This window comes from Anser brachyrhynchus (assembly GCF_964034855.1).
Source record: "Anser brachyrhynchus genome assembly, chromosome: 4".
Classification (NCBI taxonomy): Eukaryota; Metazoa; Chordata; class Aves; order Anseriformes; family Anatidae; genus Anser; species Anser brachyrhynchus.
The window spans coordinates 78,400,283-78,406,282 of NC_137698.1; positions in this window are offsets into that span (position 1 = coordinate 78,400,283).

A 6,000-nucleotide genomic window follows, 5' to 3' on the forward strand; every position below is an offset into this window, starting at 1 on the left:
CACACATGGTTAGTATGTGAACCCAATAAATAACCTGAACTGTTCCCAAAAATACTGAGTATTTCATCTGGCATTTAAAAAAAAAAATAAAAGTGGTAAGAAAGACAGGCTAGAAATTACTTCAGATGTAGAAATTCTAGGTGTTAACGGTTAGTGTGCAGTCTGGCCAGCTGGGTGGCTTTTGAAGACAGGTAAAACTGTGAATGTTTTTTATCAACTTATCTAATTTCCTTGACAGATGTGGGGAAAAAATAAAGAAATAAAAGAAAAAGAAAAGACTCCTTGATTTCTTACTGTGAGCCAGACCTGAAGAAGGATGAGAAATCTCAAGCTTTCAATAAATGTTTTGCATGGACAAAAACTCTGTTTTTGGTTCTGCTGTGTAAAAACAAAAGAAAATGAATAACATTGTCCCTGTTGGAGTCAAGCGTTATTTCTTCATTTTAATTCTTTTTCCTTTCCACATTGTGAAGGGAGCGCGCCAGAGGTCAGGCACAGTTCAGAAATATATACAGTCCAGGCAAGATTTTATGATTCCCCTCCGCAGGAAGATTGGGTTCTTCTCTGACTCCCAGATCCACAAATGAAATGAATTTCTTCCGTAATAACAAATGCTGGCCTGTTCCAATACAGAAATGGCACTGGTACAAGGTAGGAATGAATCCAGCGAAGATGGTCTTGAAATATCTGCTACTGCTTGTTATTAGATTTCCTGCAAAAACTACAATCTTTCATTAAAAGTTTTATATCAAGGAACAGTGGTCCGCCAGCAGTTGTTGAACTAGAGCACAATGAAATGCTCTAACCTGGCTTGCTTTCCCCAAAAAGGGGATTGAAACAGATGAGTGAATTCCTGTAATGCTGAATAATAAGTGTGAGCAAAATAGCCTACGGCAGAGTAGACTAGCTTGTGTGATAGCCCAGGGCAGGAGCACATGAGGAGAGGCAGACAAGTCTTAGTTTCATCATTCATCCCTCCCTGAAGAGGGACTCACTGTTTCCATTCAGCCACCAGCAGCAGAAAGAGGAAAAGCATCGCCGGGATGGTCAGGTTGGCAGGGCTAGAGGAGAGCCTTGGGCCACGGGGAGGAAGAGCAGCTGAGCACAGGGGTGCTAGGAGAGCTGCTGGCAACATGGTAAAGGTGGGAAAGCTGGCCCCAGGTCCAGGGAGGGAGGTAGAAATAAATACCCCTCCAAAATCCCTGTTTCTGGTCAGAATGGTTCGGTGCTGGCCGCAGCTGGTTGGGGCTGGGACCCCAGAACCTCCCCGTGGGCTCGTCCCTCACTCAGTCCCCAGCCAGGAGGGTCTGGGCACCACCTCCCCCCTGCCCACCCCTGGCCCTTCCCTCACACAGCAGGTACCGCTCCCAGGAGGCTTCAGATCCGAACAGATGTGGCAGCAAGGAGCTGGGGAAAGATGATAATCCTGCCCATCAGCAATCAAGGACTGAGCCACGGCCCACCTACGGACTCGCCACTGTCCAGCATCCAGCCTTGGATCTCCTTCCAGCTGATACCATACACAGGCAGCCTGTTTAAGAGCCTGTCTTTTGGACAGAGCCTGCTGGAATCCGCACTGTTTTTACTACTTCTTCAGGCCAGTTTTTCTCAGGCTTGGCCAGCGCCCCTGATTCCAGCCTCATATCACACTGTAGTATCGTTTAATTTTATTCTCGGCAGCTGCTTCAGCTTCCAGGAGGGATAGACTGGAACTGAGTATTTTCTTGGAGAGGCCTCTTGCTTCTGGGGTTGGTATTGGTTGTGCAGCCAACCTGAGTTTCATCAGGAACAAAGGAATGAAAACCTCACACCAAGGTCTACATTGCTTCATCATCGGTCTAGCCATCTGATGTGAAATAAGGGAAAATGTGGTCCTCTGGAGATAGACCCTCTCTCTTCACTGCCGTATTTTCCCACCTTGACCAAGGATTTCCTGGCCTGCTGCAACACATGGAGGGCACATCCATGCCCTGTGTCAGTAAGCTGGCAGTGCTGTGTGTGCTGGGCACGCTGCCTGTGCTAGCAGCCCCTGCCTCTCCTGCTAGAAACCTGCCTCTGACAATCCCCGCTACCGCTGCCAGGCCTCAGCTGGCAGCAGCACAGGCGTCTCTGCTTGTGCTCCGTCTCGTAATGTCACCACACCCTCAGCACGCGCTGCCTGGGTGACAGCGCTCCTACAAACCACAGGGAAGCATTGCATCAGAACAGCTCTCATCATCTCCCAGTGAAGCTCGGTCTCTTTACCCAGCCATTCACTTGCTCCCTGGCCAAGCAATGTGCCTGTGCACGTACAAAAAGCCAGGAGAAGGATGGCAGCCCAGTGGTTAAGGGGCTTGCTATCTCAGTGACCCATTTCTGTCCCCTGTCCAGGCAAGCTCTCAAGCTGAGCCATGATGAGCAGTGCAGATATTGCTGCCAGCTCCAGCACGTGTATAAGGAAATGGTCCCAGGAAAATGATTATCCCCCTGGAAGGAAATGTGGAAGGCGTATTTGAGCAGCACTTGGCACTGTGCATCTACAGGAGAGATATAAGCTTGGAAGGGAGCAGGCAAAAATATTTCCAGGACTGTTAAACGGAGTGACCACCCTTTCTGCAAGATATGGTGCCTTGGAAATCCTGTGACCAGCCTACACTGGGAAATGTCTTCTGCTTAGCAGCAGCTTAGACAGTGAAGAGAAACCCTAGGTCCAGTTGAATCTGCAAAGGGAATTTGGTACTGGGAGGATAAATACCTATTTTCTTTTTGGAAAGTAGACCAGGCTCACCCACAGACTCTGGCAAGGAGCCCCACAGGAGCCATACAAGCTGGGAAGGGGGTCAGGGTTTTGGTTTCACGTCTCGTTGGAAATATGGCACGCACCCCTCATTCCTTCCCCCAGCAACATTTTGCTTCATGCTGACTTGGGGGAAGAGCACGGCCCCTGCCAGGCCAGCCCCTCTCTTCCCGCAGCACTGCGGGCTCTCCGCGGAGGTCGGCTGCCCAAGAAGTGGCAAAGGGGCCAAATCTCTGTAGGAGCTGCTGAGAACACAGCTGGAGGTGGCAAGGCTCACAGACGAAAAGCGACTTGCTGACAACGTTCAGCTAACGGGGGTTTTTTTTGGCCTTTTTTTTTTTTCTTCCAGATCCAAGGAACTCCCTGTTCTTTGCACTCCAGAAGCTTCTGGCACAATAAAAAAAAATAGAGCCGAAAGCCATGCATGGGAGCTGGCAAACAGAGGAACAGAAAGGCAGGTGGGGTCCTGCATGTCCATTCCTTTACTTTCTGGAAAGCGCTTTCCACGTGGTGTCCTTGAGGGAGCTGTAAGGGCTGGGACCGAAGACAAGGCTGATGCCATTAGCAGCTTTCTGCTGCAGGCTGGGAGGATGAACCCTTTCCCTCGGTCAGCTGCCATGAACTTTTCCCAGAATGACTGAGCCGGGCAGGCTGTCTGGGAGCTGTAGAAACCTGGAGCCATCTCTCCTGGAGCGCGTCCTTGCATGAGCTGTGATCCAACTGCTGAACAAAGCTCGCTTTGCTTCAGCCACTGCTGCGAATTAGTTTTTCATGGCCGAGTCATCCACCACCTTCTCCACACACCTCTTGCTTGTATATAGTGCGTGTAAGTGCTAGGGGACGGTGCCATAAAGGAGCGGTGTAACCCTCCCAACCAACAGGCTCCAGAGCTTCGCGTGTCAGCTGAAAGCCACGGGCCACACAGCTTCTGCCAGAGGACTTCTGGAGACCATTGCCTTCAGGAAGGCACGGAGACCAATTCTTCAAGTGCAAAGCTTGTTCCTTCTCTGGAGCAAAGGGCCTCTGAAAAGGAGCCAGTGTTGTTTTAGCCACCCAGAGATGCCAAGCCAAAAGCTTTAAAAAGTTATATGGTAAAAATTCAAGCTGGTGCTTTGCCTAAGTACAGGGGATGTGGAGCCTTCTGATGAATATTTCATGATTGTTTCCTAAATTCTGAGCTTATTCATGGATGTAGCATGAGGCTATACTTTCATTTGTCTTTTCTAGTTCTACCACCCAGGGGACAGTCTGAGATCTCTTTGTGCCTCCTAATTTCTTCTGTTAAAGTCTTGAACCAAATTCCACTTGACATGTATTAATATGAATGATTTCAGACTGGATCTGGCCATAAAAACATTGAAAATTTTTACTATCAAACCAAACTTCTTCTTATTTTTCACAAATAAAGAGAATTATCTTTAAGTCTTGTTAAGGTGAGCATCCTCTAATTTGTGTAATAAAGTTCATTGAAAACCAGAAACTGAATATTTAGCTTTCTTATGTATAACTTCACTTTTTACCTTTTTACTTGCTGAAAATTCCCAGGAAATCCAATAATTCAAATTAAAAAAAAAAAAATCCACAAAAGATGTTTGCTGACAAAGCCATTTATCTCTAAGCACATGAAATCTGACCTACCCGAGCCTTACGTGAAAGCAGCCTTTGACTCCATAATGAAGACTAAAAGGGCTTTTGTTCAAAGAGCTACTTTTTCAAAGTGGTCTAGAAGGCTCATGTATCAGTGGATTGGCCCGAAAATTGCTGCAGTGCCTTTGTAGCTGAGGTGGGTCTCGTGCAAATCTGAAGTCACCGTCTCTGGTGGCTTGGGACAGACCCTTCCCTAGTCAACATCCTGGGCATTTCTGGCATGTGATTTTTACTATTTCTCCTCTAAAGCTGCAGACAAAACAAACAGGTGGGACCCGACCCAAAAAATGAGATCATTGTCTTCATCCGATCCGGGGAACATCATGGAGAGCCTTCCCCCCTCGTGGCAATGTGAAGTGTGTTTCCTTCTGGTCCCTTCAGACTGCCGCCGTGTCCAACATCTGGTGCACAGCTCTGGAGATGTCTGAGCGTTCAGGGCTCAGGTCCCTTCTGTAAAGCTCTTTCAAAGCCTTGCAGCTGGAGAAGCCGAAGCCTTGGGCACGGTCTGTAAGGCAGACGTGACCTCCCCTCCAGGCTATCTGGGTAGCACTGAATTTGTGTCCCAAGCTGCCCTGGGAAGAAGGGAAGCAATGCTGAAAAATCTGATTTTTTCCTTACAGTCAGTGCCTGGGTGAAGTCCTGCCCCGAGGACCAGATTTCAACATGCCAGAGCCTCGCAGCCTGGAAGGAAAGAACAGAGCGGGGTGTCCAGGCATTCAGCCAGACCAGGATGAGCCCAGTTTGTCTCCTCAAGAGGTTATCCCTCACAGCTGAGCTAGTCTTTGGTCTTGGGACAGGAGGAGCCTGCAGATGTCACAACAAAGTCCATCCTGAGACCTTCCTGGTGCCAGAGAAAAAAGCTTTAGGAGCGGGGAGCTGGTAAGAGGCAACAAGCCAGACAGCAATCCTGACCAGTGGAGACCGTTGTATGGGCCAAAAATTTCCCACCCTGTCCTGAGATGAGAGCGCATAAATAAGGACAGGAGTGTCCCTGCTGTCCCCAGGCAGGGCTTGAGTCCCAGGAGGGTGGGCTGCGATGGGGATGGGGACACCACGCGGCTCCATGAAGGGCCGTTTTCCAGCAAGGTGCGCATCTGCTTCATGAGCTCCAAGTGGCTTTGGCAGGATCTCCACGCCTGACAGCTTTAAACACAGCACAAAGGAAAGGCTGTTTAAAAAAAGAAAAAAAAAAAAAAAAAGTCCTTTTTTTTTTTTAAAATCTTCACATTTAAAACTCTTTTTATTGCCCTCATTGCTTAAGATAGCGTTACCATAAATCGACTCGACCATAACATTATTTGGAAACCAAAAGGATTACCACATCTATTAGAATATTTAAACCATATGTCTGGGGTTCAGAGCTCCCAGTCCCACAGTGCATGCACAAACTGGCCAGCAAGGCTTCTGCTCCTGTTGGCAGGGAGCTGCTAGCTTCACAGAGGGGAGGACTGTGTCCCTGCATTGATGTGGCAAATTGGGCATTTCTTTGTTCTTTTATGGCAGCATTTAGCCAGGGACCATGATGCAATTTATCAATAACACCAAAGCCACACAACTCCACTGTCCTGTTGCCAGCA